Below are 16275 nucleotides of genomic sequence, written 5' to 3'. Positions count from 1 at the left end.
ACTCTCTAGCTATTTAAATGCTGTATTATATTTAACACCCAACACGAGTTCCTTGGTCTATCTTTTTATTTAGTTGCTCCGACTATTCAAATTCATTTCCCATGACCCTATCTTCATAAGGCCTAATGATTTCATGTGTCATCCTCCCACCCTCCTCCCCAATATCCAACCTTATAAATTCTTATGGGATTTCCTATATGGTCATATTTTAATTTTATCTAACTTTGGATGTATTTATCCCCCAGCTCTTAGGCTCCCTAAAAAAAGCCCTGAGTTTTCTATTTCTTATAGAACATCCCATGTAACAGTATCCTACAAAGACTTGAAGAAAATAGTACAAGCAATAGTTAAAACATCTGACTTAAATTAGAAAGGTAATAACAGCAAGAAGTATGCTGTAAGAGCCTGATCTTCAAACGGAATAGAACATGAACAGGGGATCCATGCTTATGTTTCTATTTGCTATATTAGCAAATAGGCAGTACTTGGTAAATTCTACCCAAAAGCTTGCAGCACCAATTTACTGAAACCAAACGTGTATCTTAATTAAAGGTCAAAATCATGAGAAAAATCTAATATGCTACTTAATGCAATGGTATTATTTTAAACCTTGGGGTTGGGGGGATATCAATTCACTGAACAGTTTCAGAAAACTCATACTTAGTGCTGCTACCTGAGTTACGTTTTAAAGACAGAGTCAAAGTATTTCCCTTTTATGATATAAAGTATTTAATTAAAGATCTTATACAATTTAATATCCATAATTTAATACACATATTTTGGTTACAAGTATTTAACAGAGCAATTAAATCCTTATTTTCACTTCTGTTCTAAAATCCGCCTGCCCGCAGTGAGTGGGAACTGCTGCAGATCATTAAACACTCATTTATCAATGTCTCTCACCAGGCAACACAATGCAGCAGAATAGCACACAGAAACCATCCTGAACCCCAGCAACAGCGGCTAATTAGCATAGCCTACCACTAAACCGACACCATATGATTGGAACAGTTAGTCGGAATGCTGGCCAATCAAACAAGGTTATGCAAATAGCCTATTTTAGTTGCCAGGGTAAAGCGACTTCCAATTGTCCAATAGGAAAACAAGCAATAAACAAGAAATGAAATTGAGCTTTGTCACATTTCTAAGTTGCTGTTAACACTTTCAGGTTTAGAGAAAATTAACAGCAGCTGGTAAAGGATTAGAATCATATTCCACTTTCTGTGTGTGATGACACACATAGAATACAGATAAATGTACAGTTATAATTTTAACTTTTTGCTAAATATCTATTTAGCAAACAGAAGCTGCCATCCATTTCAACTTTTTTCTCCACCGACTCAGAAGTGTTATGTAAATGCCTCTCTATACATTCAAATAGATTCTCAAACATTATATTTAAAAGAAACCATACAAAAATTTTTATTCTATAAAAGACTACATAAATGGTGAACAGAACATGTGATTCTCAAATAAGTTTTTAACAGGTAAAAAATAATATGCTTCTGATCACACGTTAAGATACTTTCAAAAATAATAAACAATATCCTTGGAGCGATATTATAAATATACTCGATTCATATGAAAAATTTCTTACGATATATAAAACAGAAAAGTGTCAACTCTCAGTACACACAGCTACAAAGATATTTAGAGAATATCAGTGTTCTGATCATTTTAGTGTTTGAATTTCTTTAATCTCACATATTCAGAGAAATGCTTTGAAACATGTCAAGGAGACACCGTTCCCATTTGTGCCTTATAAAAGATACAATTTTATTTTAAAACAGATCAAGTTGTCCCACCAATTATCTCCTCCTAAGCGGAGTATAGATTCACACCAAACCATGGAAATGTTAGTGAATTTTAAATACATTTTTCATAGAATGTCTGTGGGTGGCTCCAGAAAGACTTCTAGCATTAGCAAAATATAATGCTAGACACAGAGGTTTCAAGCTCCAGAGTCCAAGGGAACATCATGCTGGTCAGATTTCTATTACCGCACTCTATCTGCTCCCTGTGAGAAAACTGAAAGCCACGTTTCCACCTTCTCTTAATAAATACTCCCTCCCCCGATCCACACTTGTCCACTAGTTTGATCTAATAGTCTTTCTACTCAGCTATTCTGGATGCAAACCATTAAAGGCCACTAAAACCTAGATTTGAAAAGGCTTCTTTAAAAGGCGAGAGAAGAAACTGAACTTTAAAGCTGGAAAATCCTCTAACACTAACTTCTAATTCCAAAAAAGCTGTACTTCTAGAGATGTAGTGTTAACAGATAAAAAACGCTATACATAAAAGTCAAAGTCTTCTCTAAATATCTTGTAATAGTATCAAACAATGTATCAGCCAAAAATCAAGAAGCCTTTAGGTTTCTTCCTTATTTGAAAATGCATTTAAATATAAGCATTAAAGAAATAGGCTCAGAATCATTCCGCAAATATCATCTACAATACCTGCTAATCAAAGTTTAAGGGAAGTTCAAATCACTGTCTGACAGAAAGCATTAAATCCATTCTCTGATTCAATCTCTCTTATATCAGATTTGTGACATCATTTGGTGTTGATTTTGAACTACTAGAATCCTTAGAAGCCTCCCCTTAACTCCCAAAGATTAAAAAGGCAAGGAAAATAGCATTTTACGCCAAACTTATTCATACTGCTAATTGTGTATCTTTAAAATTTTGTTAGTTATCCTAACTTTCAACCTTGTCTTTTTTCTTTCCACACTGATAAAGCAATTCTAACTCAGTCTAGTGTTCAATTTATTAGCAATTAAATAGGGCATGTTCAATGTAAACAAGAACTATTTCCTGGTCTACCTCTTACACATGCTACATTATCACCAAATTTCCCAACTTAATATGAAAAAAATTTTTTAATTAAAACCTTGGCATTCCAATTTTCCTTTGTGGCCTGCAGACACAAGGAAGCCCATCAGATGTGCCTGGTGACAGATGCTCTGGAATAAAGCATCCTGAATTTAAATGTTGCTTAGCTGACCACCAATTCTCTTTAAAGTCATTTAAGCCACACACTGAGGTTTACAGAACTACTTTTAGAAGAGGAAACGAAACATTCAAAATTCTTAAAAGCTGTGTCATCACTAAATTAAAATAATATTTACATAAAAAATATTTTAGAATTTCTAGTAAATCAGTTTTGTCAGTAGACAATTGTTAACATTTCTTTAAATACATCACTCCAATTATATTTTCTCCCCTATTGTATAAGAAGAAATATAGTTCAGGAAAACTAGTTACTTCTCATCTACAGTTACTGATACGCAAGATACTCAAGGAAGCTTCCAAAAGTCCATGGAAAAAACAGAATTAAGGATAATGGAATTTTCCCAAGAACTTCTGAAGCACCCTTGTATAAACAGTCTCTGTCCTCTCAATGTATATAAGCTTGTTATTATGCCAAGTAATATATCATGAAAGATTGCCTCCAAATAACAAAGTGGGGATAGAAGGGGACAAGTTAATGAAAATATATTTCTTTTTTTTAATTTGAAATTATCGTTCTAAGTTGCACAAGTCCAGGTGCACAACACATACGCATGTGCGTGCTGCCAACATATTGTTTTACTGGTTATCTTTAAATATAATTGGAATAATGTATTTAAAGAAATGTTAACAATTGTCTACTGACAATTTAACTGGATATCAAAGCCAGGTAAGTATTTGTATGTCAAAATTAAAAGCAATACTAATACTTTTTTCCTATTTCTAAGTTTGCTTACATATTTAAAAGTTAAATTGTTTCTTACATTTCAACATACACATATACTTTTTAAATCTTGAACTGTTCGTTTCTTCTTATAGAAACTAATAACTATTAAGAGAATGGTACCATCCCCTTACTCTTCCTTAAAAAGCCACCCACTTTAGTTCTCTCATTCAGTTATCACAGAAATATGAAAACTGACTGAACAAGGCTTTATTTATTTTAACTCAATGTTATTAAAATACACAATATATTGCTAGAACAAAAATAGTCCTGTCAATTAACACGGGGATTGAAGTCTTTTAATTTATTAAGAGGTTGATAAAATATAATAAGTTTCCTACTTCTTTAGTATCTTCATCTATACAAGCTTAGGTTGATAAAATATAGTAAGTTTCCTACTTCTTTAGTATCTTCATCTATACAAGCTTAAGTATTTTCTTGCAGTTTCCATAGCACATGAAAATAAGCAGGCAGATTTAACAAATTTAGGGGTACATTTGGTATGACTTTAAAAATAGACAAGATGAAACATTCACCTTCAAGAGCCTTGCATGGGAAGCACCTAAAACCTAGGGAAGGAGAGGCTGCCCATCTGGTTCCTGTAGAGGTAATGGGCAAAATTTGTGAAGAGGTTAAGGACAACACCACCATGCATCTAAACAGAACCCAAAACAAAAGATACAATGATAGAGATGTATGGGTGTTAGGTTCTACGGAGCAACCTCTCACAGGTAACTTTAAGTAGTAAACTACAATGTAAGTAGCAGCAGGAAGTTTTTACTGAGGACGGAAAGACCAACTTACAACACATAGGTTCTTATAACATGTCACCAGTAAATGAAAAAAAATCAGTAAATGGAAAAAATAAAGGTAGCCACTAACAGAGCAGCGCTTGGGGAAAAAATCCTTGAAGTCCAACAGTAAAAGAAGGTGCCATTCTATGATGCTCACCTTCCTGACACAACCGCTGAAGACAAAGCGGGTGAATAAGCAAATGTGGTGAAGAAAGCTGATGGTGCCCGGCTATCAAAAGATATAGCATCTGGGGTCTTAAAAGCTTGAAGATAAACAAGCGGCCATCTAGCTCAGAAGCAACAAAGCCCACATAGAACAACATATCAACCTGTGTGATCACGGAGTGTCAAAAGGATCACTGAAGACAAATGGGTGCATAAGCAAATGTGGTGAAGAAAGCTGATGGTGCCCGGCTATCAAAAAGTATAGCGTCTGGGGTCTTAAAGGCTTGAAGGTAATCAAGCGGCCATCAAGCTCAGAAGCAACAAAGCCCACATGGAAGAAGCACACCAGCCTATGCAACCACGAGGTGTCGAAGGGATCAGGTGTAAGGCATCATCAGAACAAAAAATCTTACCATAGTGAATGATGGGGGGAGTGCGGAGTGGAGATCCAAAGCCCATTAGTAGGCCACTGGAGATCCCCTTGCAGAGGGGTCTCTGGGAGGAGATGAGCCAGTCAAGTTGCGATGTAACAATGATGAGAAATACAACTTTCCTCTAGTTCCTAAAGGTTTCCTCCCCACTCCCATTACCATGACTTGAATTCTATCTTGCAAGACTGGCTAGACCAGAGGAGGTACACTGGTACAGATAGGAACTGAAAATACAGGGAATCCAGGACGGATGAGCCCTATAGGACCAGTGGTGTGAGTGGCAAAATAGGGAGGGTAAAGGGAGAATGGGTAGGAAAGAGGGAACCGATTACATGGAACTGTGTGTGACCTCCTCCCTGGGGGACAGACAACCGAAAAGTGGATGAAGGGAGACGTCGGACAGGGCAAGATATGACAAAATACCCATTTATAAACTATCAAGGGCTGATGAGGGAGCGGGGAGCGGGGAGGGAGGGGAAAAATGAGGACCTAATGTCGGGGGTTTAAATGGAGAGAAAATGTTTTGAGAAACGATGTACAAATGCGCTTTACACAATTGATGTGTGTATGGATTGGGATAACAGTTGTATGAGCTCCTAATAAAATGTTAAAAAAAAAAAAAAAAAAAAGGTGCCAATGCCACACATGCAGATTCTGCTCCATAAATTGAGGGAAAAGGCTGCTTCTCCAAGAAAATGTAAAAAAACCGTGCCGCCACTGAGTCAATTGTGACTTCCAGCGACCCTCTAGACTAGAGACCTAGATAAAGCAGTTCCAGTCAAGATGACAGGCTAAACATGCTTAGTCACACTCACCATGATATCCACTGGAATAAAAAATAGTAAAGAATAACTAAACAAAACCAATTAATTAAAATATGGGGTTGTGTTCCCAGTCACTGCCACACCCCGTTGCTCTCTAAAGCTAGCACAGCCTCTAGTCCACCAAGCTCCAATTATAGAAGGGGGTGAGGAGGTGTGACCCGCTACCCTGGCTCATACAAAGCAGACTGCCTACAAAACAACTGGTGGTAAAGCACCCAAGAAGCAGTTCGCTACAAAAGTCACTTGCAAGAGTGCACCCTCTACTGAAAGGTGAGTAAACCTCATCATTACAGGCCGAGTATGATGACACTTTGAGAAATTAGACATTATCAGAAGTCCACCAAACTCCTCACTTGCATACTTCCCTTCCAGCATCCAGTGCGAAAAACTGCCCGGACTTCGAAACAGACCTGCACTTCTAGAACGCAGCTTCTGGTGCTTTGCAGGAGGCAAGTGTGGCCTATCTGGTTGGACTTTTTAAAGACACTGACCGGTGTGCTATCCAAGCCAAACATTTAACAATCATGCCAAAAGACGTGCTGCAAGCGTGCAGCATGTGTGGCGAACGTGCTTCACAATCAATCCACTATGATGGGAAGCATTTCATTATTTTAAAAAAAAGAAAAGATTCTCTTCTTCCTGTTATTTGTAGCTCTGAACATTTGTTTTTTGTTTTTGTTTTTCCCATGGGGTCAAAAGGTCCCTAAGTATATGCCCCCTAAGCAGGGGGCAGAAATCAGGTATTGGCAGTGTTTCCATTTTCATTTGTATATGGATTTTCAATATAATTGGGGGGGGGGGCTGAAAGCATTAATGCAAGTCAAAATGTTTCAGTGAACACATTTTTGTAGTTAAACTTTATCACAATTATAAATAAACCTGTTAAATTTTTTTGACAATTCCAGCATTTGGTTTTTCTAAAACAAGTAAATTGCTTATTGACAACAACTAAATAGTGTTTGTATAGCATTTTATCATTCACTATACTTTCTAACTACTGTATATACTCGTGTATAAGACGAGTTTTTTGCACATTTTTAATGCAGTTTTTGTGGTAAAATTAGGTGCCTCGGCTGATTGTCAGGTTGGCTTATACTCAAGTATATACGGTAAATGGTCCTACATGCAAGTACATGTTTTTAATGCTGTCTGTCTTCTGCGCTGTTCTTGTGTGTTTGCTTTAAAATACATTAAACTGGGGGGGGGGGGGACATCTTTGGGCCAAAGATTCTGACAGCTTTGGGAATGAAAACAGGCAAATAGGAGCACAGCACCAATAAGTAAAAGAAAGTCAAACACCTAGAACTGAAAGCTGGTGCCAGGAACCAAACAGCAGCAGCAGGTACCGTTCTAGGTGGGAGGGACAACTGGAATGGAAAGAAGGACAGAGGTCAGCCCTGTGCACTGAAGAACTCTCTACTGCCTGGTGCTTATCCCCTGAATGCTCTACCACTTCTGCACTACTGCACAGTCAACAAGCCTGGGCCAATAGAGCCACAGATGTTCAGCCCCACCCCAAACCCCAAAGATGGACCTAGAATGGAGGTAAAGGCCCTTGCCCAAAGAAGAGCACATGTATCCCTTACTGCCAGGACTCCAGCTCACATTCACAGAACTAAAAGTCTGTTATCAGTCTACCCACCTAGCCCACAAATGCTAAATCTGCACTCAGCCCTCTCACTTGGTATGAAAGTTGATGGTGATAGAGGAAACTGTGGTTCTTGGGTTGTGCTACAAAGAGTTCACAGGTATTTATTATTAAAACAACACAAAGCAGGGTCAAGTGTGGACCAAAAAGGACAAGTGTCACAAATAAGACACTTAAATTTTGCATTTGAGATGTGGAGGAGAAAAAAAATATTTCAAATCATTACATCATACTTTGAAATCCAGCATTATATGCCAGTACATATCAATCAATCCCAGTCTTAACATTTGTCCCATGAGTGGAACAAACTTAGTGACATAGCATTCTATCTCCCATCTTCTGGGTCCTAATTCACAGGCAGAATAGTTTTCTGCTTTCAATGTGCAGAAGAACCTCTAATCAAAAGCATGGAACTCAACTCCTCTTAAGAATAAAAGTGTATTTCATAAAAGTAATTGGCTGGTAGACAATGGTTCTAGGGCAGAAACAAATATAAAAGGTACTAAAGCCCTCCTTTTACGTCAAGGGGAAATTAAGAGGTATAAAACATATGGGGGTCCAGAAAATAAGGTTTAAATCAATTATACAAAATTTTAATTATCACAACAAAAACTTTTTTAAAGTTATAAGAGATATAAACAAGGAAAAGGAGACATGGAGAGGTATGGCTCCATCTACAAGGACAGTCGACCCTTCTTTTAAATGATTACTGAAAAAGCTACAGTGATAAAAGCAGTCAAAAGAAGAATTAAAAACTGTTAAGTATTTAAAGAAGCTACCAGTGAAAAGTAGGAATGAGGAAAGTGGGAAAAGGTATTTCATGAAACTTCATTAATATTTGCATGCAAATCGGTGGTTCATGCTTACTACAGAAGAAAAACACCAATCTGAACACAATGTGTCGCTCAGCATGGCCTGGAAAATGCTGCTAGTAACTGGGTGTGGGAAAAGGCTGGTTGTAACCACTAGCAAGTTACAGAAACAGCACCCTCCTTTCAACAATCTTTTTTTAAGTTTTTGTGACTTTATACAAAGCAGATCTAAGTTTGTATCAACTGTAAATATTTACATTTTGAAGTATCTGCTTTTTGAATACTTGATTCTATGTAGTATTAATTTGTGGATGGTTTTATAGAATCAGACATTAACTTATTTGTGTTTCTGCCCAGTAAAGATCTATTCAATAATAAGGGTTGTCAAAATTTTATTAAGAAGCACTAAAATAGTCCTGTACCTAAGAAGGAACTATTTGTGTTTGCTTCGGCAGCACATATACTACCTAAGAAGAAACTATTCAACAGCCTTAAAAACTTCAAACACTGCCATCTAGTAGATTCCGAACCACAGGAAACCTTTTAGGACAGGCTAGAACGAACTGCTTTTCTGGGTTTCCAAAGCTCGAAGTCTTTACAGGAGCAGAAAGCTTTTATCTTTTTTCCCTGGGACCGGCTGGTGGTTTTGAACTGTGGTTAGCAGCCCAATTTGTACCCAGCACACCACCAGGGCTCTTAACTAAATAGCCTTAGGAAGAAGTAAAATCACATGAGTACACCATCCAAAGCTTTAGCTGTTTATACCACGCTTTTGAGTTCAGAATTTCCTTTTCAAAAATCTCATTTGTTAAGTTGAGCAGAAACTTATTTAAAGAAAACTAGTTAAACAATGGTCAGGTCTACCCATTTTCTGGAACTACAAAAACTTCCATCAAAAATATTCATACTTCAATCTACAACTCAAATCACTTCACTGTCAATAACACACCGCCTTCACAATTTGTATTTGCTTGCTCAAGAACACATGTCCTTTTTTAAGGCAATGATTACTTTCACACACTTTCCAGAAAAAACGGTGACTTATAAGCTTATTGTATCTTATCAAAACTAGTAAATTGTTTCTAAAGTCCTTGGGAATTCCTTCAAAGAGGGAAATATATTACACAAAGTATACATCAACAGATTGTTAATGGGCTCATTCTCATATTTGAGAATCTATTACGTGCCAGGCACTACACTAATAAATAAGACCCGGTCCCTGCACATAAAAGCTGATAGAGATTATGAACAAAATTAAAAGCTTAACAAATTTGAAACATAAATGCAATAATGCTACGTAAGTGTGGGGGGCACCAGTGTTATACTGGTAAGCTTGTAACCTACCTCCGTCCTTTACCAGTTTTGTGAGCTGGGGCGATTGCTCACTAGGATAATCATGGTACCTAGTGCACAGTTATCAAGTGTGAGTAATACCTGCCAAGTGCCTTGAATAGTTGTTGGCATGTAGCAAGTGTTCAATGAAGAACTCCAAAATGAAGTAATTTTTTGAAACACAAAACGTCAAGAGAAATATCAGCCAAGAATACTACAAGACAATTCACAGAAGAACATCAGTAACAAATGTTTAAGAAAATATCTTCAATCTCACTAATATACAAACAAATGTAAATTAATATAGTGAGTTATGCTTGGTCTATCTAATTGACCAACATTTTTTAAACTCAGGATATGTGAAAATTCTGACATGTACCTGGGTAGAAACACATATTTTAGTTTACAAAAATATTTGAATCTATGTATAGAAGACCTTTAAAATGCATATATCCTTTAGCCCTACAATCCCAGCTTCTAGAACTTGTATCCAAGGCACTAAATCAAAGATAAGCATAAAGTTTTTGCTATAATGATGTTCACATAAATATTATTTATAAACTAGCAAAAAATAAGGTTTGGATTAAAAATTAATACAATATGTGGAATATGAATTAGCCATTAAAAATCATGTTAGAAGAGAATATTACATATGGGGAAGTGTTTAAATTAAAAGAGTAGACTATAGAAAGACTAAATAAAATATGGCCCTAATTTTATTTTAAGTATGGTGTGTATGAGACATAGGCATACACAGTAAAAAGTAATAAAGTACCAAAAATGTATGACAATATTTCTCTGAATATTAAGACTACTGGTACTTTTTATTTTCTTCACTATAGTCTTCTATCAGAACTTATTTTTCATTAAAAACACATAAACTAAACTGTAGTGATAATAGCTACCAATCCAAAAACAAAGCTCACTACCATTAAGTTTATTCTGACTCACAGTGGCCCTACAGGACAGGGTAGAACTGCCCCTTTGAGTTTCCGAGACTGGAACTCTTTAACAGGAGAAGAAAGACCCATCTTTCTGACTCAAAGCAGGCTGTAGGTTTGAACTATTGACCTTGCAGACTGCAGCCCAATTCGTAACCACTATGCCACAGGAGCTCCTTATAATATCTACACAACTGTATATATTAACTATAGCTCACACTTACTTATCAAATGGGTGATTTTATGAAAGGAGACAAGTTTCAGGTATTTTCCCACAGTAAATCTGCATAATTCCAACAACACTTTCTACTATTATATTCATGTACAAATGGATCCTCTACAATCATTTAAAATGTGTCAATATTTTAAAATGAAACCAAATTTTCAACCAGGTGCTCAGAACCAAAGTCACATTCTTTCCCCATCTGACCAATTCTTGCAAATCCTTTAATGCCACCAGAGCCCAAATCATCCAGCACAAAGGTGGCAAATAAGCATAAAAACAGAAATTAGTACTTTTTCAATATCTAATAATCAAAACATATTTTCAACACAGCCTTAAGATATATAATTAGAGTAAAAACTTAAAACTTTATTTTAAATAATTGTAAGCAAACTAACTGAAGATTGGCAGTTTTGAGTCCACGCATAGACACATCTGAACAAAGGACTGGCAATCCATGTCAAAAAACCAGTCCCTGAATACTAAATGGTTAAAAATCAAGAAGGGTGTGCATCAGAGTGGTATCACTTCACCATACTTATTCAATCTGTATGCTGAGCAAATAATCAGAGGAGCTGGGTTACACAAAGAACAAGGTGTCAAGATTAGAGGAAAGCTTATGAACTGTGCTGTGCAGATGACACAATTTTGCTTGCTGAAGGTGAGGACTTGAAGCACTTGATGAAATCAAGACTGCAGCCTTCAAATATGGATTATCTCAATGAAATGAAAAATAAAATTCTCAACACTGGACCAATAGGAAATACCAATGGTTAACAGAGAAAAGATGAAAGTTGTCAAGGATTTCAGTTTGCTTGAATCCACAATTACTGCTCATGGAACCAGCAGTCAAGAGATCAAAGGACACATGGCATTGGGTAAATCAGCTGCACAAGGCCACTTTAAAGTCTTAAAGAGCAAGGATGTCCCTTTGAGGATTTAACTGGGCATTATCCTAGTCATGCTATTTTCCATTTCCTCATATGAAAGTGAAAGTTGGACACGGAATATGGAAGACTGGAGAAAAAAAGATGCATCTGAATTATGGTGCGGGCAAGGAATACTGAACCTACCATTGACTGCTAAAAGAGCAAACAACTGTGTCTTGGAAAAAGCACAGCCAAGAATGATCCTTGGAGGTAAAGTTTGTTGTCTTTGTTAAATGTTTCATTTCCTTTGGTACCTTTTATAACTTTTGGTCTCTACTGATAACATATCCACAGTCTTCAGAGAGGCTGAGGCTGGTGGTTTCAAATTGCTGATCTTGCTGTTAGCACGGCAACCTGCATTCCATGATGCCTCCATGTATGGTAAAGTAACAGAGTAGTAAATACAAAGACAGCCTCCAACTACGAATTAACATAGTACCTACCAACATAGTACCTCACCACATGACAATTGTGAGGATGGTGCAGGGTCAGACAGTGTTCAGATGAGTCTTAACCAACCCGACAGCAATAACAATAACGAGTTTGTTGCAAAAATGTTCATTGTGATGGTTAATTTTATGTGACAAATGGGTTTCAGTTATCTGGTAAAACACAAGTCTAACTGCTGTTATGAAACAGTAGTTTTATGTGATTAAACTAGTCAGCCTTAAAAAAAATTGTTTTTAAGCTCCTAAAAATCTATCAGAGCAGTTCTACTCTCATAACACATGACCAAGAATTAGAATCAACACCATGACAAGTAGCTTGTAAGTTTGATAAGACAGGTAAAACGAGTAAGTCTTATAGCATTAATATGTACTTTGAAAAGTCATCAATTTCTTAAACGGGGAAATTTAAGAAAACCAAAGCTCCATGCCTGCAAAACCAGTATGGCATCAATTAAGGGCAGATGATAAAACAAACGTTACAACACCGCTCGACATCATAAGGGATTGTCACAGTATGATTATTACTGCTCAATTGAGATTTAAGTGCTTATTATTTTTGTTTTGATGGTTACCTGAATACTAAGATCTTTATACCACACCCTAAATCTGTCCCGTTTTTTCCCCCTCACTTTCTTTTTATTATGTGCAGGGTGGTAGAGACAAGGCCTATTAATTGCTTCCCCTACTTATGAAAAACGCTGAAATTTACCTCATAGCCGGTTCACATATCCCTTTACCTGTATACCCTTAGCAAGCACCTGATTTGACATACTGCTGACCCTTAAAACAACATGGAATGGGACTGTGCGGGTCCACTAAGTGCAAACTCTGTGCGATGCGCTGAGCACGTCCTCGTGACCAGTAACCTGGTTACTAGTGGACAGGAGGTCTGCTAGTGGGGAGAAGGTCTTAAAAGTGATGCCTCAGGGTTCTCACACATTCTCAGCCCGTTTAGCACAACACCAGACACCTTAAAAACCACCATGGGGCTTTATACGCAGTGCCACAAGTGATTGTGCAAGTGGCAAGAAGCAAGTAAAAGTAACATTACAAGAAAAGATTGACTTGCTAGATAGCTATTATATACAAGGGTCTGTAAACTAGTTATTCACAATTTTTAAAAACATCAATCCAGTATAAGGACCATCGTAAAAAAAATTTTAAAAGGAGCTTCATAACGCTGTCCCTACAGTTTTGAAATCTTGCAGCTAAAACTTGCAGGGACAAAAACCTTGTTTTTAGGCAAATATTTTTATCATGTACTGAAGGTGTTGCATTTGTGTCAATAAAATAATACATGTAACATACAAAGTATGTATTTATGTTATCAGTAAGATTTCCAATGAACAGTGGCCTATTAGTAAAGTTTGGCGGGAGTCAAAAGTTACACAGATTTTTGACTGCCTGTGGGGTTAGTTCCTCTAAATGCCAAGTTTTTCAACGGTCAACTGCAACATCCTTTTGATGACGACACTCTAGACAGAATAGGGCTGCCCTGTCGGGGTGCCTCACAGGGCTTGCCAGGTCATACGCTTCCCTGGAGCAAATACCAGGTCTTTGTGCAGAGTCCTGCAGCGACTTGTGGATTCAAATCACTGACCCTACAGCGAACAGCTGAGAACTCAACCTACTGCACCATCAGGGCACCTTAACATCCATCTATGCTTATCAATAACCACTTTTTCAAATTTTACTTTTACTTATTTTACTTGTATACTTTGTATTGGTATGTTCATGACAGAGAATATAACTGTTATATAGTCACCCTCACTCATAGCCATCCTTAAACAAAAGCCAAACTATGCCATCAAGTCATTTTTCACTCGCAGCAAGCCGCTAGTAGAGAGGACAAATGCTTAAGATTTCAAAACTGGAAATCTTTGTAGGAGCAGACAGCTTCATTATTCTCCCGAGGATTGGATGGCGGATTTAAACCTCCAGTCTCCCAGCTAGCAGTCCCATATTTAGCCCCTTGTGCCACCAGGTTTCCTTCACAATCATCATTTAATATACTTTCTGCAATGTGTATTTAATGCCCACTCTCCTGCTATCAGCATCCCTCCAGTCTTGTTGGTGGCTGTTCTCCAGTAGATTCCATAATGTAGAACAATACTACCAAACTCTTGTTTACTGCATTTTATCTTGTCTTTATAGCTGAAAGTTACATTATGGATATAACACTCCTGATTCTCATAAACTGAGTATATCACATGTTAGTTCTTCATTGCTTCTGACATAAATCACCGTAGCCAAAAGCTACTGATAATACAGTATTCCTCCCCTTAATAATGCCTCCCTTTGTCTCTTTTTTCCTGGATCCAATTCTTTGGATGCCCAAAGAATTAATTTCCTTCAAATTACAGTTAATTTTAAATAGAATGTGACTATATGCTACTCATTTCAGTAGACTATCCAGATACACAACATGCCCTTTTCAAATGTAGTGGGCAAACCTATTATTTTATTAATTTAAAAAAATCTTCTTGAGTTATTATATTATTCAAATGTTCTTTCTTTGATTCTTATTTAGGGTCTCTTATTATTTGTCGAAACATCTTTTCCTATCTAATAATTTCACTTTCACTAGAATAGTTTACTTTTTTAGTTCCTTTGGGTTTAATTTTCTTTCCTCCTGTCTATCTTCATTTGCCCTGTGTAAAGATCTTTTTAAATATGATACTTAATGCTGACAAAGGTTTGTTAAAAGAGATATTTGTGTAATACTAGTGCCTACAAACTGGCACAAATTACAAGATAACAAAAATTTTAAATTTAAGTTAAAAACAAAAACCATTGCCACTGAGTCTATTGCAACTCATGGCAATCCCATATTAGCTTTCTAAAAAGTTGTATCAGGACTTTAAAATTTTTCAAACTCTATGAACCAAAATTAACACTCCTACTGGTCAAATGAAAGAAATAATTTAATAATATCAATAATAAAAATATTATAGCCAGATAACAATATAGACAATTTATGCAACGATGTTAATAACTTTAAAAAACAGAAATTTTTTTTAAAACTTAATGTCCAGAAGTAAAAGGTCACTAGAGTAAATGAAATACAGTGAAATAACCTCAAATCAGTACAATTTAATATTATTTTTATAGTCTTTACTACTCAATGATAATTATGCTCTGAAGGCTCTGGACATGCTCAAATTTCAAAGTGACAGATTACTATTTTGCGTAAGCTTTTGATGACAGGGAAAGGTTTTTGATACAGCTTAGCAATTTTTATAGACAAAGAATATAGAACAGATTTCAGAATTACCTTATTAATCAAATATGGTATAGACACTTTCAAAAAAAGTTGGAAGGGACTGTGGGTCACAGTGCAGTGAGTTGAACTCTGGGTGTTTCCTACGTTTCTCTATTTTTCTAAATTTCTGAATTTTTTGCAATGATGATCTATTAGTTAACAAGAAAACGAAAAAGTAACCCCTGGGGACAAGTATATATCCACTCATTCATCATATACCACAGGAAGTCTCGATGACTTGGTCCGAGCAAACTTGGAATGCTCGCAGATGAATGAAAGCTGGACAAGCATATAGAGGTCAGATACCCAGGCCCTAATAAACAGCAATTCCAAAATCGGTGCTATGTATCAGATTATTCAAACGTATACATCTTTTTATTCTAATACACTGTATACAGGTAGGTGTATCTATAATGAATATGGCACATCCCTCTGATCACTAATACATAAAACTTTTGCCAAAAGAAATTCACATTCTAAAATGCATTAGAGAAACTGAAGTTAGAATACTGCCATATCAAATGGATTAAATTAAGCCTTATAATTCTTACATATAAAAATTAGGGCTAAAACTAAATGAACATATCTATAAAATTCAAAACAAATTTCTAAGGTTATTCATCTTCCGCCCACAAAAGCTATACAGTGAACCCTCGTTTATCGCGGTTAATCAGTTCTAGACCCTACCATGATAAATGAAATTCCGCGAAGTAGGATTCCTTATTTGTAAATC

General features: G+C 36.4%; 1 protein-coding gene and 1 pseudogene across 3 annotated transcripts in view; one reads left to right on the top strand and one right to left on the bottom strand.

Annotated features, from left to right (window-relative positions):
* DYRK1A (dual specificity tyrosine phosphorylation regulated kinase 1A) overlaps positions 1–16275 on the bottom strand; it is a 125762-nt gene that overhangs the window by 67376 nt on the left and 42111 nt on the right. The window lies entirely within an intron of this gene.
* Positions 6119–6653, top strand: LOC115873487 (annotated as a pseudogene).

Source organism: Echinops telfairi, unplaced genomic scaffold (genome assembly GCF_000313985.2).
Source record: "Echinops telfairi isolate 266 unplaced genomic scaffold, ASM31398v2 ScPeMD7_7469;HRSCAF=8507_0, whole genome shotgun sequence".
Lineage (NCBI taxonomy): Eukaryota > Metazoa > Chordata > Mammalia > Afrosoricida > Tenrecidae > Echinops > Echinops telfairi.
Note: the sequence above shows the minus strand (reverse complement) of the source record. Positions and strands in the feature narration are given on the sequence as shown.